The sequence below is a fragment of the Ovis aries genome, chromosome 16 (genome assembly GCF_016772045.2).
Source record: "Ovis aries strain OAR_USU_Benz2616 breed Rambouillet chromosome 16, ARS-UI_Ramb_v3.0, whole genome shotgun sequence".
Classification (NCBI taxonomy): Eukaryota; Metazoa; Chordata; class Mammalia; order Artiodactyla; family Bovidae; genus Ovis; species Ovis aries.
Genome location: NC_056069.1, coordinates 24,683,013 through 24,709,912, shown reverse-complemented (window position 1 = coordinate 24,709,912; position 26,900 = coordinate 24,683,013). Strand labels below are relative to the sequence as shown.

At 43.1% G+C, this 26,900-nt stretch overlaps 1 long non-coding RNA gene across 1 annotated transcript in view; it reads right to left on the bottom strand.

The window, feature by feature from the left end:
• The window catches only part of LOC132657954 (uncharacterized), a 32,638-nt gene extending 6,044 nt beyond the window's left edge, over positions 1-26,594 (bottom strand). The window contains exon 1 of the long non-coding RNA XR_009596774.1: positions 26,099-26,594. This is a non-coding gene — a long non-coding RNA (uncharacterized LOC132657954). The remainder of the gene's footprint in view (positions 1-26,098) is intronic.
• Positions 26,595-26,900: the final 306 nt, after the last annotated feature.

Genomic DNA, 26,900 nt, shown 5'->3' with positions numbered 1-26,900 from the left:
GATATAGTCCTACTTTTTTAAGAAAAGAAAAACTGTAGCAAGATGAATGAGGTTTTTAGAGGCATATCTGCCTGAGGGCCAGTGTTCTTTCTTTCCTCCACTATCTCTACCAAAAAGACCTTTCAGGAATTAAGAAAGCATTTCTGGCAAACATAAAGGGTCCTGGGAGAGGTTCAACCCCAGCAAGAAAACAAGCAAATAAAAGGCTTTCCTTTGGAACTTTGTTCAGGATTGGCTAATTTGTTTGTTGTTTGCCCTCCTCAGGACAACGAGTAGGGAAGAGCTCTTCCTTCAACAGTGAGAGATGATGGAGTCTGGATGATTAACAAGTGAAGAAGTCAAGGTCACATTTTCTGCTTGCTCTGTCCCATGGCAGTGTAAGCCAGCTGTGGGAGAGTGCTCCAACTTAGGGACCAGATGTCCTGGGTCCTCAGACCTTACAGCCACCAGCTGCCTGTTTTATGGTCTTAGCAAGTCACAATCTACTTTGTACATCTCAGTTTTATCTGTAATTGGGACAGATAGCATCTACTCTATCCTCTGTACAGATTTTTATGGCACTGCAACCATCATAGTGAGGAAGTGGTAATAGGGACAACTATGCTCCTTCCCCTCCTGTTTCTGCAGTGTGTCCTGAGTAGTGTGTACTACTCACTAGTATGAGTGAATCGAAGGAACTGGTGACTGGAAATAGCCACAGATCAGACCCAGATGAATAGATTGAAAAGGGGTGAACCATGGAAACATCTGTATAGTCAAAGTTATGGTTTTTCCAGTAGTCATGTACAGATGTGAGAGTTGAGAGTTAGACCATAAAGAAGGCTAATTGCCAAAGAATTGACACGTTTGAATTGTGGTGTTGGAGAAGACTCTTGAGAGTCCCTTGGACTGCAAGGAGATCCAACCAGTCCATCCTGAAGGAGATCAGTCCTGGGTGTTCTTTGGAAGGACTGATGCTAAAGCTGAAACTCCAGTACTTTGGCCACCTCATGCAAAGAGTTGACTTATTGGAAAAGACTCTGATGCTGGGAGGGATTAGGGGCAGGAGGAGAAGGGGACGACAGAGGATGAGATGGCTGGATGGCATCACCAACTCGGTGGACATGAGTTTGAGTGAACTCTGGGAGTTGGTGATGGACAGGGAGGCCTGGTGTGCTGCGATTCATGGGGTCGCAAAGAGTCGGCCACGACTGAGCGACTGAACTGAACTGAACTGAAGGATGAAACGGTTGGATGACATCACCAATTCAATAGACATGTGTTTCAGCAAACTCTGGGAGACAGCAGAGTGAAGCCTGGCATGCTGGAGTCCATGGAGTCACAAAGAGCTGGACACAACTGAGTGACCGAACAACAACAATGGAAACATCCCATTATCCATTCATCATCGCTGTATCTGTCAATGTATGTATCAGTGCATTCGTTTGACACATATGAAGAGCATACCCAGGTACCCCAGGTACTCTGAGTCCCTTTTGTATCTCTGCTCTGGGCCTGTTCGCTAGACTGTAGCAGTGCTAAGCCCCATACCAGTACTCTTGCCTGGAAAATGCCATGGACAGAGGAGCTTGGTAGGCTGCAGTCCATGGGGTCGCACAGAGTTAGACATGACTGAGCAACTTCACTTTCACTTTTCACTTTCATGCATTGGAGAAGGAAATGGCAACCCACTCCAGTGTTCTTGCCTGGAGAATCCCAGGGACGGGAAAGCCTGGTGGGCTGCCGTCTATGGAGTCGCACAGAGTCGGACACAACTGAAGCGACTTAGCAGCAGCAGCAGCAGCAGCAGCAGTGCTAAGAGTATGAGGACAGCTTTACCTTTTCCTTCAGGACACCCTGGCAGACTTTTCTGTCCTTATAATTAGACCAGACGCTACATGTGGCCTGGAGACAAGGAGTGGCCTGGGGACAGGGAGCAGCCTGGCCTGACAGGAGAGTTTTGACCACCCTTCTGTCCTGCTCCTATGAGGTAGCAATGCTCCAGAACCATTAGTGACTAGTAACTGGCAGCAGCACCAGAAAGGGGAGGAGTACTCAGGACTGGCAGGGGAAGGGGGCCGGCAGATGAACTTCACCTGCGGCCATCCTGCCACCTGGTTTCCACCTCTCCCTTCTGTCCTCTTGACCTTGATCTTCTCAGTCTGCTTCTTGCCTTCTCAGCTGAGATGTGGTCCACTTCCCTATTCCCTCTTCTGCCCGCTCCAACATGAGATAATAAGAATGACACATGATTGGGAAAAAATTGCAAATTTTTTTTGGCCACATTGCTGGCTTGTGAGATCTTAGTCTCCCAACCAAGGACCAAACCTGGGCCCCAGTAGTGAAAGCCCCAAGCCCTAACCACTGGACTGTCAGGGAATTCTCTGAAAATTACTTTTTTTTTTTTTTTTAAGAAAAAAAAGCATATTAGGAACTAGGAATTTGGAGACAGATTTTGGGTGTGGCTTTAAGGCATAACTGGAGTTTTATAAAACTCCCTATTCTCTGTTTAACTGTTAACCAAGTTTCTGAAACTAGCATTTCCATTTGATAGACAGTAATCTTACTCTCCTCATGCCCAAGACTCAGTGTTCTCTGAGTGAGCAAAACTCACCCCACTAGAATGGCCATCACCTGAGGCAGAGCCCTGGCTGTGATAAAGCCTTACTGCTACTGCTACTGCTAAGTCACTTCAGTCGTGTTCAACTCTGTGCGACCCCTAGACAGCAGCCCACCAGGCCCCACCTTCCCTGGGATTCTCCAGGCAAGAACACTGGAGTGGGTTGCCATTTCCTTCTCCAGTGGATGAAAGTGAAGTCACTCAGTTGTGTCCGACTCTTAGCGACCCCATGGACTGTAGCCTACCAGGCTCCTCCATCCATGGGATTTCTCATGCAAGAGTACTGGAGTGGGGTGCCATTGCCTTCTCTGGATAAAGCCTTAAGGGATCTTTTAATACAGGGAGATGCAGAATTGGAGAGGCGATTGAGGCGTCAACCTATAGGTCATCCTATAGGTGAAGGTTGACCTGAGGCTACCTGTCTGGGAATCATATAGGCAATAGACTGTGGAGACTGGACCCAGGTGAAGGCCAGTGGCTCCGATACAGAGGGTGGGAAGAGCAAGGAAGGTGGTGGGGCCCCTGGGGAAGTGGTTGTGATCTGGCAGGCTTCTGGAGCCTACTGATGTTGAGATTCCAGGAGGTTTTTCTTATCCTCCTTTGTCTCAAATTCAGCTGGCTGAGATAAAAAGTGTTCTAATAGTAAAGGGAGCTGGCGGGATTTTGGGAGGCAGTAAAAGGGAGGCAGTATTTGGGGAGAAAATCCATGGAAATGGCTCCTGGTGCCCCCACTCCAGTACTCTCGCCTGGCAAATCCCATGGACGGAGGAGCCTGGTGGGCTGCGGTCCATGGGGTTGCGAAGAGTCAGACATGACTGAGCGACTTCACTTTCATGTTTCACTTTCATGCATTGGAGAAGGAAATGGCAACCCACTCAAGTGCTCTTGCCTGGAGAATCCCAGGGACGGGGGAGCCTGGTGGGCTGCCGCCTATGGGGTCACACAGAGTCGGACACGACTGAAGCAACTTAGCAGCAGCAGCAGCATTATACATAAAGTACAATATGTAGTGTGCATGTATAATTTATTATATACAATATGGAGTAGTAAAATACATTATTTACCTGCATATGGCATGTGTGATCAGAATTACCAGACTGAGAACTACTTAAAAGTCATTAAAAGTTTTATTCCAAAGACTGTTACTTGAAATTTTGAGAAGTCTTGCGATATCAGAACTTGTATTTTATCTGAACCAAAGACTCAGCCAGCATGCCTCAATTCTTAGAGTCAGATGATGTAATTAACAGAGTTTCAGCTGTTCTGCTTCCTTTAGTCCTGGCTCTGACAAGTGCTTCAGTCCAGAAATCAAAGGGAAAACGATGAGAGAAGAAGCAAGGAAGAAATGCCTAGGAGGCAACTGGCCTCAGTGGGCCTTTTCTTTTGCTCCCTAAAAAGCCAGGGAAAAGTCTTCAGTTCTTACTAATCCATAATCATCAGGCTGAATCTAGGCAACTCAACTGAGAAAATCAAGCTGTAAGCAAATCTTGGGGATTTAAGTCTATAAGTATTTATTGGGTGTCCTCAGTGTGCTAAGGGCTAAGGTTACATGATGAGACCTAGCCCTGCCCTCAGGTAGTCTGTCATTGATTTAAGAGATATGGTGGTGCTTTAGAAACTAAGTTCCATCTGACTCTTACGACCCTGTGCACTGTAGCCCACCAGGCTCTTCTCCCATAGGATTTCCCAGGCAAGAATATGGCAGTGGGCGCCATTTCCTTCTCCAGGGGATCTTCCCAATCCAGGGATTGAATGTGGGTCTCCTGCATTGCAGGCAGATTCTTTACTAACTGAGCCACCAGGGAGGCTCCTTGATTTAAGAGGAGTAGAGAGTAAAGAAGAGAGAACAGTTGCTGAAGACCTACTTCATTTATCTAACAAAAACTTCTGAGTGTCCACTGTGTGCTTGTCCTAGGTACTGGAGACACAGGGAAAGAAAAGATAGATGTGATCTATCAACTACATATTGGCACTTGCCAGGGACTGAACAACAACAACAACAAAGGCACTTGCCATCTGCCTCTTTGGAGAGTGAGCCCCGTGCTGCTGCAGCTGCCGACCTTCAACACCCCCTGAGGGGAATTCAGGGTGGAGAGTGAGGCACTCTGTGCTCCAGGGAAACTGGTGGAACAAGTCTTTAGATAGACATTTTCAGGAACTGATTTCATGATCCCTGTCTTTGCATCTCCTCGTATCTAGAAAAGCACTAAATCCCTTCATGGTGACATCAGTGACTAGCAGAAAACCTTTTGTAAAATGAGTACTTGATTGCATTGAACTCCCCCTTCACCAAAATCTTAGGTATTGATCTTTCTCCACTGCGTTTTTGGAGCAGTTTCTCAGAGCTATCTGAGGTTAACTTGCAACTCTCAGGTTGTGCATCTTTTTAGTCGACAGGTCCTTCCTCTCCTGAAGGTTTTATTGCAGTGGAGCAGACAAACAAACGCATTTTCAAAATGCCATGCTTATAGAGATCCCTCCAAGAAAATTAGAGATACCAAGGGAACATTTCATGTAAAGATGGGCACAATAAAGGACAGAAATGTTATGGACCTAACTGAAGCAGAAGATATTAAGAAGAAGTGGCAAGAATACACAGAAGAACTAAACAAAGAAGATCTTCACGACCCAGATAACCATGATGGTGTGATCACTCACCCAGAGCCAGACATCCTGGAATGTGAAGTCAAGTGGGCCTTAGGAAGCATCACTATGAATAAAGCTAGTGAAGGTGATGCAATTCCAATTAAGCTGACCTTTTTGTTATTTGTAGGCATCTTCCTTTTTAGGTTTGCATTCCCCAGAAAGATCCTCTAGTTGACTGGGAATGTTCTAGAGGTGGTGGGAGAGGCACCTGAGTCCTGAGTGAAAGTGCTGCGTGAAAGTGCTGCACTCAATATGCCAGCAAATTTGGAAAACTCAGCAGTGACCACAGGACTGGAAAAGGTGTTTTCATTCCAATCCCAAAGAAAGGCAATGCTAAAGAATGCTCAAACTACCACACAATTGCACTCATCTCACACCCTAGTAAATTAATGCTCAAAATTCTCCAAGACAGGCTTCAACAGTATGTGAACCATGAACTTTTAGATGCTCAAGCTGGATTTAGAAAAAGCAGAGAAACCAGAGATCAAATTGCCAACATCTGTTGGATTATTGAAAAAGCAGAGAGTTCCAGAAAACATCTACTTCTGCTTTATTGACTTCGAAAAACATCTATTTCTGCTTTATTGACTTCGCCAAAGCCTTTGACTGTGTGGATCCAACAAACTGTGGAAAATTCTTAAAGAGATGGGAATACCAGACCACCTGTCCTGGCTCTTGAGAAATCTGAATGCAGGTCAAGAAGCAACAGTTAGAACTGCACATGGAACAACAGACTGGATCCAAATCAGGAAAGGAGTATGTCAAGGCTGTGTATTGTCACTCTGCTTATTTAACTTATGTGCCAAGTACATCATGAGAAATGCTGGACTGGATGAAGCACAAGCTGGAATCAAGATTGCCGGGAGAAATATCAATAACCTCAGATATGCAGATGACATCACCCTTATGGCAGAAAGCAAAGAACTAAAGAGCCTCTTGATGAAAGTGAAAGAGGAAAGTGAAAATGGCTTAAAACTCAACATTCAGAAAACTAAGATCATGGCATCTGGTCCCATCACTTCATGGGAAATAGATGGCGAAACAGTGAGAGACTTTATCTTTTTGGGTTCCAAAATCACTGCAGATGGTGACTGCAGCCTTGAAATTAAAAGATGCTTGCTCCTTGGAAGAAAAGCTATGACCAACCTAGATAGCATATTAAAAAGCAGAGACATTACTTTGCCATCAAACATTCATCTAATCAAAGCTTTGGTTTTTCCAGTAGTCATGTATGGATGTGAGAGTTGGACTATAAAGAAAGCTGAGCACCGAAGAATTGATGCTTTTAAACTGTGGTGTTGAGAAGACTCTTGAGAGTTCTTTGCACTGCAAGGAGATCCAACCAGTCAATCCTAAAGGAAATCAGTCCTAAATATTCACTGGAAGGACTGATGCTGAAGCTGAAACTCCAATACTTTGGCCACCTGATGCGAAGAACTGACTCCTTGGAAAAGACCCTGATGCTGGGAAAGATTGAAGGCAGGAGGAGAAGGGGACGACAGAGGATGAGATGGTTGGATGGCATGACTGACTCGATGGACGTGAGTCTGAGTGAGCTCCGGTAGTTGATGATGCACAGGGAAGCCTGGCGTGCTGCAGTCCATGGGGTCACAAAGAGTTGGACACGACTGAGCGACTGAACTGAAGTGGAAGGACAATGACTAAAATAGAAGTGGGTTTAGGAACACTGTACAAAGAAACAAAGAGCGCTGTACAGAGAAGGGGGAAATGCATTCTGTCTCAGAAAGTTTGAGGTAGATTCATGGAGGCAGTGTTTTACTTGGGACTTAAGTCATAGAGAGAGATTCATGGGGAGAAAGGCTGAGGAAAGTGTTCTAGATGGAAGGAGGAGTATGGGCAAAGACTCAAAGTTGAAGTTTAGACTTTTTTTTTTAGGTAAGAAGTGGATTTATTCAGATACAGAGAGAAACACGCCCTATGGACAGAGTGTGGGCCATTGCAGAGGGCGAGTGCAACCTAGACTTTTTTTTTTTTTTTTCATTTGAAGCCTTTAGGAAAACGTAGAGCTGTGCTTTTTTGCAACAGAGGCTGTGTACCTGAAATGCTAGCATGTATGAGCCATACAGCAGTCATACTCCTAGAGGCCAATATTGCTCAAACTACTTAATTTTTCATATAATTTTGTTGCAGGAAGTGGGGCCTGAAAGCAGGCTCTTGTCTAACACTCGGAAATGAATTGTCTGAGGAGACACATGTGCTGACAAAGCAAGAGATTTTACTGGGATGGGGTGCCCAGACAGAGAGCAGTAGGGTAAGGGAAACCAGGAGAACTGCTCTGCCACGTGGCTCGCAGTCTCGGGTTTTATGGTGATGGGATTAGTTTTCAGGTTCTTTTTGGCCAATCATTCTGATTCAGAGTCCTTCCTGGTGGCACATGCATTGCTTAGCCAAGATGGATGTCAGCGAGGATTCTGGGAGGTGCTTGGACACATGGTGTCACGTTTCGACCTTTCCCAAAATCTTCAGTTGAGGGTGGCCTACTAGTTCTATGTTCCTTACCAGGACCGCCTGTCGTAAAACAACTCATGCAGATGGTAACTATGGTACCTGGCCAGAGTGGGCAGTTCCAGTCGGTGTGCTTCCCCTACCAATTTTAAAATTTGAAATGTTTAGATTGAAAAGCTACTGTTATGTCACAGTAAGCATAGATGTGTTATGGAATGTAATGGAATATTTACATAAATTTTACAGGTATTTCAGGTTTGAGATGGCTGCCTGGCTGCGCACAAGACTATTATCCATGTGTGTGTAAATATCTACTTTCCTCTATTTTTACAGAATATTTCACTGAAAAAGTTAGAGAATGACTGAATTGTAGGTGATACCCTTACATAGATAGTTATCAGTTAATTATTTCTTCATGAACATTTTTCTGCTATTAATTCACATATTGTAAATATGATTGCTAAAATGTCCTCCTCTCAATTTTGTCTTGTCTTTCTCTGTACCTCCAAGTCAGTTCCTCTAAAAGTTTATCCAGATTTTGGTTCCAATGATAAGCATGGTGTCTGACCCATGGCTAGCCTTTGCATTGTTGAAGATAACTTTATAAGGACCTGGTAGTGGCAGTGGGTCTGTTGGCTCAGTTCAGAGACATTCAGTCTGTCGTGCTCTTTCTCCCAACCAGGAGGGTCCTATAGTCCAGATAGACTCCCCATCCGTCATACAAGCTTTTCTTTTTTTGGCTGTGCCATGTGGTTTGTGGGATCTTAGTTTCTCCTTCAGGGATTGAACCCAGGCCCACAGCAGTGGAAGTGCAGAGTCTTAACCACTGGACTGCCAGGGAATTTGCAATTTAAGCATTTCTAAAATTGAAATACTGTTTTGAGATAATTGCATATTCACATGCAGTTTTAAGACTCAACACAGAGAGCTCCTATGTACCCACTCCTCACTTTTTCCTAATGGTAACGTTTTGCAAAGCTATAGTATGACATCACAACGAGAGTGTTGACATTGATGCAAGCCATCCATACTTTTCACATTTCCATGCTTTTATTTGTACTACGCAATTTTTTCACCTGTGCTGGTTTGTGTATTCACCATCCCAGTCGTGATACTGACAGCTCCAGCACCACAAGGATCCCTCATGTTGCCCATGTACAACCACCATGCCACCTCCCTCACCGCTGCCTCCACCCCTCTGTCCTGACAACCAGTAACAAATCTCTTCCATTTCTGAAACTGCATCATTTCAAAAATGTTATCTAAATAAAATGAGACAGTGAGTAATCTTTTGAGACTGGCTTTCTTTCTTTGTGTGGTGTGTTCTCACTCTCTAAGTTGTGTTCAACTCTTTGCAACCCCATGGACTGTAGCCTGCCAGGCTCCTCTGTCTATGGGATTTTCCAGGCAAGAGTACTAGACTAGGTCACCATCTCCTCCTCCAGGGGATCTTCCCTACCCAGGGATCAAATCTGCCTCTCCTTCATCTCCTGTGTTGGCAGGCAGATTCTTTACTACTGAGTTACCTGGTAACCACACATAATAAAGAGTCTAACTCCATTTTTTTTTGGCGGGGGTCAGGGGGGTGCTCCAAAGTCATTGCTGATGGTGACTCCAGCCATGAAATTAGAAGATACTTGTTCCTTGGAAGAAAAGTTATGACCAACCTAGATAGCATATTCAAAAGCAGAGACATTACTTTGCCAACAAAGGTCCGTCTAGTCATGGCTATAGTTTTTCCAGTAGTCATGTATGGATGTGAGAGTTGGACTGTAAAGAAAGCTGAGTGCCAAAGAATTGATGATTTTGAACTGTGATATTGGAGAAAACTCTTGTGAGTCCCTTGGACTGCAAGGAAATCCAACCTATCAATCCTAAAGGAAATCAGTCCTGAATATTCATTGGAAGGACTGATGCTGAAGCTGAAACTCCAATGCTTTGGCACCTGATGCGAAGAACTGACTCCTTGGAAAAGACCCTGATGCTGGGAAAGATTGAAGGCAGGAGGAGAAGGGGATGACAGAGGATGAGATGGTTGGATGGCATCACTGACTCTATGGACATGAGTCTGAGCAAGCTCCAGGAGTTGGTGATGGACAGGGAGGCCTGGTGTGCTGCAGTCCATGGGGTTGCAAAGAGTCGGACACGACTGAGTGACTGAACCAAACTCCATTTTTGGATGTTTGCTGACAGTTTCCTACCTCACCCTTCCCTCTGCCCCTTACATCCCCAAACTGGGCAAGCTGATTTGAAAGCCCAAATTCTTTCCTTTGGTGCTGGTGGGAGATTCCAACCATGTGAGCCCCTACTGTGTGGGGAAACCCTCACCCCAGCTCCACCCTTATAAATACTAACCACAACAAAAAAACCCCAAGCCAGTCTTCTTTCCCTGCCTTCTCAAGTCATTTTTGGGCTGCTTGGTAAGCCCATTTAGCTGACTCTTGATAACCATATTATGTGAGTCATAAATCTTTCATACCCCCTTGATGTATGTGTAGAGTCATCAGTATCAACGTTTGAACTGCATTTTGGATGGGAGTCCATCTTATTTCTGCAGGATGGCTACCGCAGCATAATTTCCTGGACATACATTCAAGTGGTTGCATGTATCAATAGTTCATTTCTTTTTATGGCTGAGTAGTTATTCCACAATCTGGATGTACCTCAGTGTGTTTAACCATTTATCTGTTGAAGGACATTGTTTGGTTTTATGTTGTTGTTCAGTTGCTAAGTCGTGTCCAACTCTTTGTGACCCCAAGGACTGCCGCACACCAGGCTCCTCTGTCCTCCACTGTCTCCTGGAGTTTGCTCAGATTCATGTCCATTGAGTTGGTGATGCCATCCCACCATCTCATCCTCTGCTACCTCCTTTTCCTTCTTTTGCCTTCAATCTTTCCCAGCAACAGCATCTTTTCCATTAAGTAGTCTCTTCGCATTAGGTGGCCAAACCTATATTGGTTTTTATAGTTCTTAGCTATTATAAAGTTGCTTTAAACTTCAAGTGCACATTTCTGTGTGAACATAAATTTTATTCCTCTAGAATAAATGCCCAGGAATACAATTGATGTTTCATATGATATTTACATGTTTATTTCATTTTTTTAAGAAATTGCCCAACTATTTTCCAAAATGATTGTTGCCATTTTACATTCCCACCAGTAATATACAAACGTCTGCATCCTCACCAGCATTCGATGGTGTCATTATTTTTCATTTTACCCATTCTGATTGGTGTGTGGTGATAGGTCTCACAACCTCTGTGATGATATTAATTTCCATAAAAGACTGAAAGAGCATCACATCTGCTCTGTCTGCCCAACCTACACAAATATCAAACTCAAGAAGCTTGACTATGGGTTGTTACAATGCCAGGGATAAGGCCAAGTCTCTGGAGCATCCCACCATGAAATATGGATTCTAAGCTTTATCAGACACATTTACCACCAGGAACCACTATGAATGAGAAGTCTGCTTATACTTACTATTTAGTCATTACTTAACATTGTGATTATTGTGATTATTGTCTGTAGTGAGATATTTCTTTTTTTTTTTGTTTCAGTCTCACTAAATGCCATAACAAACCACTGTGGAATCTTCATTCCTGAACAGAAATCTAGCCCTGAGCCTTTAGAGTGGAAGAGCTGACTCCAAGACCCTAGACTACCAGAGAACTAACCCTAGGTGTATCAAATAGTGAGAACTGACATGAAGGAAACCACTTGAACACCAAGATATTTCTAATAAGGACCATTCAGGTTATCATCTTGGTGGTAGAGCAACTGATGAGAGGATTGTTTTTTTTCTAATTTTTCCTCTTGCAAGCTGAGATTTTTAAACTTGGGTTTATTAGCAAATGCACTGGGCTTTATGTTTGTCATAAATATGGGAAAACAACATCCACTTAATTTCAAGGGTGCGAGAAATGAAGCCCGTTTCTGTTTTCCCAGAGACCTGTGCCATGGGCCCTCTTCCTTCTCCTGTCCCATGGCACAGGCTGTGACAAAGGCTGTCTTTGCTACAGTTTTCACCAGGGCAGACACTGACTCTGGGGAAAGTGATGGAAGCATCTGCCAACATTTGGCTCGGTCAGTGACATTCCACACACTGGCCCCAGCCACTGGTTCCCAAACCTGAGGACTCCTAGTCTCAGCATATGCTCAGAGAACTATGCTCTTCCTTGATCATCTCACCCCACAGCAAATCTTCCCTTATGGGTTTGCAACTGAAAGCCTGGCCTCTCTGATGCTGATGCCAAATCAAATCTCAGAGTTTTAGGTCAAGCAGAAAGGATAGCTTTATTGCTTTGCCAGGCAAAGGGAGACACACTGTCTTCTGCCTTGAAAACTATGTGTCTCCCTAGGAAGAATTTGGTGGCGTTTAACAACAGTGATTCAAAGATGGAGTCTCTGACAAGATGTTTGCATTCCCCTCAGGTGGTAGGTCTCCTAATCTTTTTGAGCTTCCCTGGGTCCTTTGCCTTTCTTTGGGATTGGAATGAAAACTGACATTTTCCAGTCCTGTAGCCACTGCTGAGTTTTCCAAATTTGCTGGCATATTGAGTGCAGCACTTTCATAGCATCATCTTTCAGGATTTGAAATAGCTCTACTGGAATTCCATCACCTCCACTAGCTTTGCTCATAGTGATGCTTTCTAAGGCCCACTTGACTTCACATTCCAGGATGTCTGGCTCTAGATGAGTGATCACACCATCGTGATTATCCAGGTCATGAAGATCTTTTTTGTACACTTCTTCTGTGTATTCTTGCCACCTCTTCTTAATATCTTCTGCTTCTGTTAGGTCCATACCATTTCTGTCCTTTATCGAGCCCATCTTTGCATGCGATGTTCCCTTAGTATCTCTAATTTTCTTGAAGAGATCTCTAGTCTTGCCCATTCTGTTCTTTTCCTCTACTTCTTTGCATTGATCGCTAAAGAAGGCTTTCTTATCTCTTCTTGCTATTCTTTGGAACTCTGCTTTCAGATGCTTATATCCTTCCTTTTCTCCTTTGCTATTCACTTCTCTTCTTTTCACAGCTATTTGTAAGGTTTCTCCAGACAGCCATTTTGCTTTTTTGCATTTCTTTTCCATGGGGATGGTCTTGATCCCTGTCTCCTGTACAATGTCACGAACCTCATTCCATACTTCATCAGGCACTCTATCTATCAGATCTAGGCTCTTAAATCTATTTCTCACTTCCACTGTATAATCATAAGGGATTTGATTGAGGTCATACCTGAATTGTCTAGCAGTTTTCCCTGCTTTCTTCAATTTCAGTCTGAATTTGGTAATTAGGAGTTCATGATCTCAGCCACAGTCAGCTCCCAGTCTTGTTTTTGTTGACTGTATAGAGCTTCTCCATCTTTGGCTGCAAAGAATATAATCAATCTGATTTCGGTGTTGACCATCTGGTGATGTTCATGTGTAGAGTCTTCTCTTGTGTTGCTGGAAGAGGGTGTTTGCTATGACCAGTGCATTTTCTTGGCAAAACTCTATTAGTCTTTGCCCTGCTTCATTCCGTATTCCAAGGCCAAATTTGCCTGTTACTCCAGGTGTTTCTTGACTTCCTACTTTTGCATTCCAGTCCCCTATAATAAAAAGGACATCTTTTTTGGGTGTTAGTTCTAAAAGGTCTTGTAGGTCTTTATAGAACTGTTTAACTTCAGCTTCTTCAGCCTTACTGGTTGGGGCATAGACTTGGATTACTGTGATATTGAATGGTTTGCCTTGGAAATGAACAGAGATCATTCTGTCGTTTTGAGATTGCATCCAAGTACTGCATTTCAGACTCTTTTGTTGACCATGATGGCTACTCCATTTCTTCTGAGGGATTCCTGCCCACAGTAGTAGATATAATGATCATCTGAGTTAAATTCCCCATTCCAGTCCATTTTAGTTCGCTGATTCCTAGAATGTCGATATTCACTCTTGCCATCTCTTGTTTGACCACTTCCAATTTGCCTTGATTCATGGACCTGACATTCCAGGTTCCTAAGCAATGTTGCTCTTTACAGCATTGGACCCTGCTTCTATCACCAGTCACATCCACAACTGGGTATTGTTTTTGCTTTGGCTCCATCCCTTTATTCTTTCTGGAGTTATTTCTCCACTGACCTCCAGTAGCATATTGGGCACCTACTGACCTGGGGAGTACCTCTTTCAGTGTCCTATCATTTTGCCTTTTCATACTGTTCATGGGGTTCTCAAGGCAAGAATACTGAAGTGGTTTGCCATTCCCTTCTCCAGTGGACCACATTCTGTCAAGTAAAGTAAAGTAATGCTCAAAATTCTCCAAGCCAGGCTTCAGCAATACGTGAACCGTGAACTCCCTGATGTTCAAGCTGGTTTCAGAAAAGGCAGAGGAACCAGAGATCAAATTGCCAACATCCGCTGGATCATGGAAAAAGCAAGAGAGTTCCAGAAACAGTTCCACCGCAGTTCAAAAGTATCAATTCTTCCGTGCTCAGCCTTTATAGTCCATCTCTCATACTGATACATGACTACTGGAAAAACCATAGCTTTGAAACTATGGAGCTTTGTTGGTAAAGTAATGTCTCTGCTTTTTAATATACTGTTCTAGGTTTGTCAGAGCTTTTCTTCCAAGGAGCAAGCATCTTTTACTTTCATGGCTGCAGTCATCATCTGCAGTGATTTTGGAGCCCAAGAAAATAAAGTCTGACACTGTTTCCATTGTTTCCCCATCTATTTGCCGCGAAGTGATGGGACCAGATGCCATGATCTTCATTTCTTGAATGTTGAATTTTAAGCCAACTTTTTCACTCTCCTCTTTCACATTCATCAAGAGGCTCTTTAGTTCCTCTTTGCTTTCTGTCGAAAGGGTGGTGTCATCTGCATATCTGAGGTTATTGGGTAGGGGAAATTTCTGGCCTTCCTTTGAAAATCCTGTTAGGGTTAATGTAGTTCCTTAGAAAAAGAGATGTTTATCCTGCAGGAAACAGTTACCAAGGGCATTAAGGTTAGATTTGTTCTGACTAAGATAGTGGAAGGCAGCCCTGCCAGCCCACTGGCCATCATGATTTTCACAGCTTAGAACTGTTATATATATTAATATGAATAAAAAAAAAAAAACAGGAAGGAAAAAGAGCTTTTGAGCTGTTATCTGTGATTTTCTTGCTGCTTCTGGGGCTAGAAATAGAAAATATTCCTTGTAGTTTTCTCTGGAGACAAGAGGGCCTCACACTGATGAGACCAATAGACAGATAAGAGAGATTTGTGGAATTCAGTAGGGTTGGGGAGCCTCAGGGAGCCTACTCTAAACTTCTAGATAAAGGGTTTAGAGTAAGAGTTTTGATCAGTGAATGGTAATCTCTAGTTATAGTGAGATAAGATACCACTTGTATAACATAGATCTCATTCATTTTAAGAATTCATAAATAAGGAAAAATAATGGTACAGATTTAAAAGACATAAACACTAAAAATAAAATTAACTGACCATTTCCCCTGTACCAGCCACAGTGCTGATCTTCATAACAATCCTTAGAAGAAGATATAATTGTCCCCATTTTACAGATGAGGACACTAAGGGTCAGAGAGATAAAGAAACTTGTCCAAATCACCCTTTCAGCCAACCAGTAAATGATTCTATGAACCCTGGTCTTACTACTTGGATTTTTTATGAAAAGAAACAATATGGATGGGTTGCATATTCAGGGCTCTGGGACTTCAGTTAGAAAGGCTTGGGAGAAAGCCTGACCCAGTGTAGATCTATGTTGGTCGTACAGTTTGATAACCTATGTTCTGAACCAAAGTTGGACTAGGTAAGAGATTGCTGTCTCACTTCTGGATGCCCACCAGGTAAAGAACAAACCATAGAGCAGGGTCTAGACGGTTCTTTGTTGTCTACTTCTTGGTTATGGTTCTAACCCATCTTCCCCATCATGTTTACCCATCCTTAGTGAGGTGTGTAGCTTCTCAGGACTTTGTGCTAGGCTGACGCTGTTTCCCTTTGCTCAGTTCAGTTCAGTTGCTCAGTTGTGTCTAACTCTTTGTGACCCCATGGACTGTAGCACGCCAGGCTTCCCTGTCCATCACCAATTCCTGGAACTTGCTCAAACTCATGTCCATCGAGTCAATGATGCCATCCAACCGTCTCATCCTCTGTCATCCCCTTCTCCTGCCTTCAATATTTCCCAGCATCAGGGTCTTTTCAAAAGAGTCAGTTCTTCGCATCAGGTGGCCAAAGTTCTGGAGTTTCAGTTTCAGCATCAGTCCTTCCAATGAATATTCAGGACTGATTTCCTTTAGGATTGACTGATTGGATCTCCTTGCAGTCCAAGGGACTCTCAAGTCTTCTCCAGCTCCACAGTTCAAAACCATCAATTGTTTGGCGCTCAGCTTTCTTTATAGTCCAACTCTCACATCCATACATGACTACTGGAAAAACCATAGCTTTGACTAGGTCCATCTAGTCAAAGCTATGATACTGTAAATACCCTGGATCTGCCTGATTGATACATTTCTACCCGTTTAAACACAGACAACTTGGGCCATCTCTTCTGTGAGGATATTCTGTCCTTACCCCGTCACTTCCCATCTGCCAGACAGAATTAGTCCCTCCCTTGTCTGTGTCCTCAGAGCCTGGTTGCATGCTTCTGCCAGAGCCATTAGTCCTAAGGTATCTGTTATTACTAAATACTTCTGAACATACAGTGCTGTCTTGTGCCGGTGCCACCTAGTTTAGGCTCTAACCAAATATTTCTGGACTTTAATCAAGAATGCAAAATCCAAAGGCAAAGAGCTTCTGTTATTCACATCTCCATCAGTATGGGTACTTTGCCAATTAGCATAGTTCATGTCAGAATTTTTTTCGTGTGTGTGTGAAATTGGTGGCATTTGATTAACATGATGAAAGTTAGAAATGGTATCTCCTTGATAAATAAAAAGATATTCAAGATAAGCCCATAAATTCAAATAGTTTAGAAACCTTCCACTCTTGCCTGAGTAGGACAAACATATTCAGCTAAAATTACAATCTTCACCCTTAGAATGATCCTCAGGAAAGCCTTTCCTTTGTCTTGGGTCCTGTCATGAATTCTGGAGGATTCTGGTTGCCCCTTGCTGGCTATACTGGCGATAGATTTCTGCCTCTGAAATACTGGCAATTGTTTTGAGAGAGTCTTGCGTGCAAGGTTATAGAAACTTCTTATTAATAAGTGTCTGTAAGAGCAGCAGAATTTTGCCGGTGGCTTGCTTTGATCATGACCAGGTAACAAAGTTGTAGAGGAGAGTAGCTGGCACTCTTGGTTTAACAATTCCTGGGTGGCTTACATTTTAATACCAGTAATTCTGCTCAGGTCAGTTTGCAAGATCTACTCACTAGAGTAAGTTTCTCAAGGACAGAAACTCACCTAATTTACTTAAGTATCTGTGAAATGTTTGAAAGTGAAAGGCGTCTGGGAGATGGAGTTTAGATGCCAAAATAAGAGCATTTCAGGGAAAAATTGGAGAAGGCAATTGCAACCCACTCCAGTACTCTTGCCTGGAAAATCCCATGGATGGAGGAGCCTGGTAGGCTGCGGTCCATGGGGTCTTTAGAAGCTGGACACGACTGAGCGACTTCACTTTCACTTTTCACTTTCATTCATTGGAGAAGGAAATGGCAACCCACTCCAGTGTTCTTGCCTGGAGAATCCCAGGGACGGGGGAGCCTGGTGGGCTGCTGTCTATGGGGTTGAACAGAGTTGGATACGACTGAAGCGACTTAGCAGCAGCAGGGAAAAATGGCAGAGCACAACTGAACTGAGAAAACGCAGGACCCATGATTGCCACGCTTAAAAGGCAACTCTCTCCCCAGGGCTTGGAGTGACTGAGGACCCAGGCTGCTTCCATAGGACACAACTTTACAAACTAACTATTAAGATCCATAAAAATCATATTCCCTGAACCCAAAAAATGACTGGGAGATTCTTGAAGCTGGGCTTCTAGCTCAGAACCTCCTGGGGGTGCTTTTTGCAAATGCAAATTCCTAGTCACTTTCCAGGCCTCCTGAATAAGCACCTATTCCTATGGGGCCCAAGTGTCGCAAGTTTTAGCAAAATTTCCAGAGGTTCTTATCTATTTAATAATAATGAACTTAGCTGCTCATGAAAAATAAGCACTACTACATTGATGAGTCACATTGATTATAAAAACGCATTTTGCTTGGTTCAGAAACATTAAAATGTGGGTGAAATGTGATCTTGGAATAAAAGTAAAATAGTATCATGCCTTCCTAGATAATACATTTGTATTTTAACCAGGCCCTTGCCACCTTAACGAAAATGAGGCTTTTTCTGTCCTCGAGCAGGCCAACAGGAGATAGTTGAGGGGTGAGGAGTCTCTCCAGGGTCCCTCACATCACATTGAGCTAGTTGTATCTTTGAATTGCAGTTGTCCCTTTACCCTGCTGTCCATGTCCTTAGACAAGAAGGAGTTCTCTTCATTTTGAGATTTAATATTGAGGCATAGAATGTGAGTAAACAACCAAAGCCCCCTTCTAAGAAAGTCAGTGGTCAGGCAAAACACACAAGCAGTGTTCTGATTCTTGATGAAACCGCAAGGCCTTTCCTTCCCGTAGGCTGTCATACAGAGCCTTTCAACAGATGAATTCCCGACCTAAAGATTCCCTTTCCTTTCCTTTAAAATTCATAAGGTGTGACAGACAGAACAGAACAGAGCATGGAGTGCAGATGAATCTATCCACCAGTCATTCTGACATGTCCTGTTTAGTTCCTCAGAGAAATCACAGGGGAAAATATCACAAGGGAAAATACAGTGTTCTTTAGAAAATATTTCTTTAAAAAGGACGGGAGGCCATGTGTAAAATAGATAGCCAACGGGAGTTTGCTCTATGGTTCAGGGAACTCAAACAGGGGCTCTGTATCAACCTAGAGGGGTGGGATGGGGAGGGAGATGGGCGGGAGGTTCAAAGGGAGGGGATATATGTATACCTATGGCTGATTCATGTTGAGGCGTGACAGAAGACAACAAAATTCTGTAAAGCAATTATTCTTTAATTTAAAAAAAAAAAAGGACAGGAGGAATGGTGTACTTCCCCTTCACAAGCAAAACTTTTCGAAATTTCCAGTGTTTTAACTCTTCCAGCCAGTCAGTTGCATGTGTTGAGGATGTCCTATGTGGGAAAGACCAACACAGACTGTGGGGAGGGTGGGATGGGGTGGGGGTGCTAAAGAAATGTATAGATAATATTGCCTCAGGCTTAAGAAACAGAAGTTCTAGCTTAGGAGACAAAAACATCCCACAAGCAAGATGATTATATCTCTGAGTGAAATTCTGGAAAGCATTTGTTCCTCTCTGTGTGTTAATTTTGGAGAAGGCATTGGCAACCCACTCCAGTACTCTTGCCTGGAAAATCCCATGGACGGAAGAGCCTGGTAGGCTGCCGTCTGTGCGGTCGCTCAAAGTCAGACACAACTGAACGACTTCACTTTCACTTTACACTTTCATGCATTGGAGAAGGCAATGGCAACCCACTCCAGTGTTCTTGCCTGGAGAATCCCAGGGACGGGGGAGTCTGGTGGGCTGTCATCTATAGGGTTGCACAGAGTCGGACACGACTGAAGCGACTGAGCAGCAGCAGCAGCAGCAGCTGCGTATTAATCTGCTAAATAACTGTGCCACACAGTTGGGTAGGAAATGGCAACCCACTGGAGTAATCTTGCCTGGAAAGTCCCATGGACAGAGGGGCCTAGTGCTACAGTCCATGGGGGTCACAAAGAGTGGGACATGACTGAGCGACTGAGCATGCGCAGCTGGGTAAAGTCAGCCATGGAGAAAATGCTTGAGATGAGGTCTATATCAGGCAGAGAGAAGGATCATGGTGGGAACACATTCCAGGTGGAGCATTACAGGTTCAGGTGAAGGTCTGAACTGAACTGAACTGACAAGGTGGGAGGAGTGAGCATGTCAAAGGGCAGCAGGCAGCGGTGGCATGGATTATGCTCTGGGGGATCACCTTGACCTGGTGCCTTCCCATCCTTTGCCACTCACCAGCTGGGTCACATTGAAGGCATGACCTTCCTGAGCTTGTCTCCTTGGTTCTAAAAATGGGATGACTCATAGGGTCAGTTGCCTTGAGAAGGAAAATAACATGCCATGCCCAGTAGCTAACAGACATTAAATAAACAGGCAATTAGCCTTTGAAGTAGAAAATGATTAAATGTGGAACTGGTGAAATGAGAGAAGGAGCTGAGGTCACTGGCAAAAGGAAAGGGAACCTCATGAACCCCAAATGTTTAAACATTGTAGTGTTTTCCCAGGGGATTAAATCCATCCCACTGTAGCCTTTTTTTACTTTTCAGATATTAAACTCTGAAAAAACAAACAAAAGTATGACACATTGCTGACCGTGGCACAGGTGGAAATACAGAGCAGTCAAAATTATGGACAAAGACAGGCTTCAATTAATAAGCTGACTTCTATTCTGCAGCTGCAGATTCTAAGATTTAATTAGGAAGCAAAGATGAAGAAGATCCCCCAAAGCAATAGAAATGCCTACATTATTATTTAAGTGAGTGATTTCTAAGGACAAATGGCACATTTAAAAAACTCTATCATCTGACATGGGCTTTTCATGTTAGGGTCCAGTGTACTATGGACACTATGACTCTTTTTCCAGGTGGAGGAGAAGAGAAGGTTTAGTCTTTCAGTTTTCCACCTCTGTTTTATAGAGAGCTCTATCAGTCTGAGAAGCAGATGTCACACCCAAATTAGGATGATTTGGAAAGGGCTTATTTGCAGAGATGAGTGCAATTGTGCAGTAGTTTGAGCATTCTTTGGCATTGCCTTTTTTTGGGATTGGAATGAAAACTGACCTTTTCCAGTCCTGTGGCCACTGCCGAGTTTTACAAATTTGCTGGCATATTGAGTGCAGCAGTTTCATAGCATCATCTTTCAGGATTTGAAATAGCTCCACTGGAATTCCATCACCTCCACTAGCTTTGTTCATAGTGATGCTTTCTAAGGCCCACTTGAGTTCACATTCCAGGATGTCTGGCTTGAGGTGAGTGATCACACCATCATGATTATCTGGGTCATGAAGATCTTTTTTGTACAGTTTTTCTGTGTATTCCTGCCACCTCTTCTTAATATCTTCTGCTTCTGTTAGGTCCATACCATTTCTGTCCTTTATTGAGCCCATCTTTGCATGCAATGTTCCCTTGGTATCTCTAATTTTCTTGAAGAGATCTCTAGTCTTTCCCATTCTGTTGTTTTCCTCTATTTCTTTGCATTGATGGCTGAGGAAGGCTTTCTTATCTCTTCTTGCTATACTTTGGAACTCTGCATTCAGATGCTTATATCTTTCCTTTTCTCCTTTTCACAGCTATTTGTAAGGCCTCTTCAGACAGGCATTTTACTTTCTTTCATTTCTTTTCCATGGGGATAGTCTTGATCCCTGTCTCCTGTACAATGTCACGAATCTCCATCCATAGTTCATCATCTCAGATATGCAGATGATACCACCCTTATGGCAGAAAGTGAAGAGGAACTAAAAAGCCTCTTGATGAAAGTAAAAGAGGAGAGTGAAAAAGTTGACTTAAAGCTCAACATTCAGAAAACAAAGATCACGGCATCTGGTCCCATCACTTCATGGCAAATAGATGGGGAAACAGTGGAAGCAGTATCAGACTTTAGTTTTGGGGGCTCCAAAATCACTGCAGATGGTGACTGCAGCCAGGAAATTAAAAGACACTTACTCCTTGGAAGAAAAGTTATGACCAACCTAGATAGCATATTCAAAAGCAGAGACATTACTTTGTCAACTAAGGTCTGTCTAGTCAAGGCTATGGTTTTTCCAGTGGTCATGTATGGATGTGAGAGTTGGATTGTGAAGAAGGCTGAGCACTGAAGAATTGCTGCTTTTGAACTGTGGTGTTGGAGAAGACTCTTGACAGTCCCTTGGACTGCAAGGAGATCCAACCAGTCCATTCTAAAGGAGATCATCCCTGGGTGTTCTTTGGAAGAAATGATGCTAAAGCTGAAACTCCAGTACTTTGGCCACCTCATGTGAAGAGTTGACTCATTGGAAAAGACTCTGATGCTGGGAGGGATTGGGGGCGGGAGGAGAAGGGAACAACAGAGGATGAGATGGCTGGATGGCATCACTGACTCGATGGACGTGAGTCTGAGTGAACTCTGGGAGTTGGTGATGGACAGGGAGGCCTGGAGTGCTGCGATTCATGGGGTCGCAAAGAGTCGGACACGACTGAGCAACTGAACTGAACTGAAGTATTTGCAGAAGTGTGGTCACAAAGAAGAAGAGATAGTACAGTGGCCCAGGGTGGCTACCAGCAGCTCTGTTCCCATCTCTAGGCCTGTGACTCCGGGGGAGGAAAAGAATCATGGAGTAGTGAACTGCCTTGAGAGAAGATGTAATCTTCAGTTGAGGGACAGTCTGCCAGAGGTGACCTTGCAGGAGAAGAGGCAGGGGAATAAATACTGAAGGGGAGTGGAATATGGCTTTTTGGCATAAGGCTTATTTTGAGCTGATTGTCTTGAGAAACAGCAGACAGACATAGGAGTTATCCTTTTGTAAGGAATATTTGCATTTATGAAGGAACTCTCCATTGTAAGGGTGTCTCCCTGTCTCTCTGTAATAGGAAGAGATGGATGATTCTGAATCATAATGGAGAAAGTACCTGCTTAAATCTGTATAACAAACTATACTCTGCTGACCTTATTTTTCCAAGTAACCCCCCAGGACTGGACTCCTCCATCTTTCTTTCTTTTGTCTTTAACTGAAGATGCAATTTAATCTGGAGTTCTAAGCCACCTTGGAGAGTTATTCCTCTTTCACTGGGTATTCCTATATGTATACAAGTTATTAAACTTCTGTTTCTTCTCTTATTTGTTAATCTGTCTTTTATTACAAGGCAGGCAGAGAAGGGGATGACAGAGGATGAGATGGCTGGATGGCATCACCAACTCAAGGGGCATGAGTCTGAGTGAACTCCAGGAGATGGTAATGGACAGGGAGGCCTGGCGTGCTGCATGCAGTCCATGGGGTCGCAAAGAGTCAGACACAACTGAATGACTGAACTGAACTGAACAAGGGTCTCAGCCAAGAACTTAGAAGGATAGAAGAAGGTAAAACTTTGATACATGAACTTTGTGGTGGGTTGGAGGGCATAATTCAATCCATAACAGTTGGCCATAGGATTTATAGCAACTTTAAATGACTTCTATGAACATATAGGTAATTGGAATAGCTCACTGAACATCCAGAACCTCTCATTTTGATTTTATTACACATCACTTTATTCTTCCAGACATCTTTTTCTGGTATTGGATGTCCATCTCTACCCCTCTGACAACAGGGCCCTTGAGTCATGGAGATTCTGACCTGGGCTGTTGACTTCCAGATATCTTATCTAGTGAACTTCAATCCAATCTGCAGCCTCATTCAGCCCTATAGTTTTCAATTCTTAAACAGCAACATGCATAAACAAGTTCTCTTTTTACTGGATTTAATTTGAGTTGAGTTTCTGTCATTTGTGTCCCCACCTTCTGACTAGTCCTGACTAGGGATAGAGGGCATTTATTTGTGAGAATTTTGTTCTAGTTACCTAGGAGCAGGAAAAAAAAATTAGAAATGTCACTCAATTGAGATTTGAGGTGAGTTTAATAAAACAGCAACCAGCCTATCTCTATCACTAGCATATGGGTCTACCCCTTGAAGAGACTGATAGAGCCAGGGATGAACACTAGGGCCCCTGTTTAGTGACCACTGCAGTCAGTCATGATGTATCTCAACACAGACCTTTACAAAAATATCAAGTACAGCATCACTGTTCACATTTGGCATTCACAGGATCACTTAGGTATCAGGCAAGGATTAATCCTTGATCCCCCAGGCTGGCTTGCTTCCCCACTCTCCTTGTTCTTGATGAGATGGGTGGGTTGCAGCCAGAGGCTCTGGAGAAAACTGTGTCTTTGTCAACCCTCTAATAAAATGCCTTGAATTTGTTGCCTCGGAAGCTGCAGACAGCTACTCTGCTAAATTATTCACACTGACTTTTACTGGATACCTTCCTCCCATTTCAATTACTTGGGATTTTTAATAGAAAATTGGCTGTGGGAATTTGACCACTCCAACTGCCTGGTAATAATCTGATCTGAATAGTAAACTCAGCATGGATTGATTTGGGGACAAGCCAGAGCATTCTCAAAAGAATTTATGAAGATCTGCCCTCCACTACAGAGAAAGCTAGGAATCTGTTTATACAAAATGAGGATATTTATTGGTGAGAATCTTGTGCTATTTACATAGTAACAGGAAAAATGAGAAGTGTCACCCTTCATCAAGATTGGAGGTCAGTTTTCTAAACTAGCAGTAAGCCTTTTCATAAATGCTTTATCATCGTCTAGTGGGACTATGAAACTGCTCTTGAACATCTGTATTATAATATAAAGAAAGTTTGATGTCCACACACAAGCCATATACATAATGGTTGAAGGCTTGGCTGGGTGCTTATTCTGTGCCAGTTACTGTGCTCTGTTTAAGTTCAGCAGCTCTTTTAATCCTGACAATAATACCATGAGATAATGGCTGTTATCCCCATTTTGCAATTTAGAAAACCGAGCCTCTAGGAGATTATGTGATGAGGTGAATTTACATATTAATAGCTTCTAAGTGGTGGTTTGATTTCAGAGCCTGGTTCTTCATAATAAGCTGAAATACTTTACAGTTAGGCCATGTTTGTAGCAGACAAAAATAAGTATTAAATTCTATAATTAATTTGCTTTTTTACTTTGTGTGTGTGTGTGTGTGTGTATGTGTAAGTCCTTTTAGTCATGTCTGACTCTTTGCGACCCCATGGACTGTAGACTGCCAGGCTTCTCTGTTCATGGGAATCTCCAAGCAAGGATACTGGAGTGTGTTGCCATGCTCTCCTCCAGAGGATCTTCCCAACCTGGGGATCGAAGCTGTGTCTCTTACATCTCCTGCACTGTCATAGTCAATAGTAATTTACCATAATCAATAGTAGTTTTTCCTTGACTTTTCTTTCATTAAGATCAATACAAGAGATACAAAAAAAAAAAAAAAAAACAAAAAAAAAAACACAAAAAACATTTTGGATCATTCCAAACACATTGTGTTATATTTCACACTTGGGCTCAGTATTAATTCATATCTGCAGTGCTCACCTCCTGTTTGAGAACTTGAGATGTCTAAACTTGAGGGCCTCAACTGTATATCATAGGTTTGCAGATAAGTCTAGATGGTCAGTGGGGTGGCAAGACTCATCCTTTAGGGCAGAGAGAGTTCTCTACACAAACTCGGCTCAAGGATGAGAAACCAACATCAGGAGAAAGCTCAGTTACAAGTTTTGAGATCTGCTCATTTTCCAGATCCCCCAGAATATGTGCCAGAGTCCTTGGGAGATGAAGTAATAAAGCGTAAAGAACCAGGGGCCTTTTTACTCATCTCTGTAGGAGCTTGAAAGCAAAAGGCACTGCTGTACTTCAGTGATGGGACTCTTGGGGCCTATGACACAGAGGCTGGCATGTCTCTGGAATGGGGCAGGTGGGATCTATTCTAGGTCTGACACTGAGGGGGCAGTCTCCCTAGCAGAAGAGAAGGAACCAGCAGGTTACACACTGCAGCTACAAAAACTTGCAGGATTAACCAACAAGGACCCTACTGTAGAACACAGGGAACTATACTGAACATTTTGTAGTAACTTATAAGGGGAAAGAATCTGAATAGAAATCTCTCTTTCTCTATCTACTTATCTATCTGAATCACTGTGCTGTCCACCTGAAACTAACTTATTTTAAATCAACTATACTTCAATAAGGACTTCTCTGATGGTGCAGTGGTAAAAAATCCGCCTGCCAACGCAAGAGACTCGGATTCAATCCCTGGGTCGGGAAGATACCCTGGAGGAGGAAATGGCAACCCATTCCAGTATCCTTGCCCGGAGATTCCCATGGGACAGAGGAGGCTGGTGGGCTACAGTTCATGGGGTCGAAAAAGAGTTGTACACAATTGATCTCCCACCCACCCACCCACCCCAACCCTCCGCCAACCCCACACACACTTCAATAAAATTAATGAATTTTTTAAAAAGAACTTGCAAGAAGGAGGGTGTGTTCTATTCATAATCCAATCATCTCCATACCTACACTCACTTCATGTACCTAGGAATTTCCTCGGCTACTTGGGAGAATTGAGGCAACTAGACTCCCCAAACGTGTAAATGGTTTAGAGCTAGAGAAATACTGTCCTGTTGACATTAATGAGATTCTGGTGGTCTTGGGAAATGTGGATCAGTGCAAATTAAGAAAATAAACTTTAAAATGTTTTTGAGCTTTTTGTTATTGTTTTTGCAAAATATGCCAAGAAAGACAAATAACACTCTTACCTGGGCCTCAGAGGAAAACGGCTCTTCAAAGATCTCTTCTTTCTGATACACTATTCTCCTCCACGATTTTAGCATCTGGAATTTTGACTAAAATTAGGTCATACAGACATTTTTTTAAACCTCAGCCATGAATAAGCATATCTTTAAAAGTTCATTATAAAGAAATATGGTTAGTAAAGATCTCAGTGAAAGAATTACAACCATCTAGTAGACCACTGAGCAGTTTTTAGTCTGAAAACACACATTGACTAAATCCATCAATGTCATGCTCATCTTTTCACTAGATCAAACTGTCTACAAATAATCATGCTACATAGCATCAATTAAATACCACACTCTGCAGAAGCTACATAAAATAATATACTTTGAATGGTCCTAATAGTACTCGATGTTGAGTTCTCCCAGTATTCAAGTGATCTCCTAAATTCTCTCCACTGTGTGACTTTTCATCATGGGCGATTTAGAGAGACTTGGGCTCCAGTGGATTATCATTAGCAAGGCATTGTCTCCTGAGTACTTTACTTAAGTTTCACTCTTACTGTGATCAAATGCCAGACAGGGGGTTTATTTTCTGCTAGGATACAGAAGTGAGAAGACAAGAATTCCACCCTGCATATCACGTGTTCTGGAGCTCCTGAAGCAAGCCAGAGGCTTACAAGTACCTTATTTTAGTGCTTCCAGGACATTTTGGGGGCTTCTCAGTGACAAAAGAATCTACCTACCAATGCAGGAGGTGAAGATGCTAATTGGATCCCTGGGTCAGGAGGATCTCCTGGAGAAGAAAATGGCAACCCACTCCAGT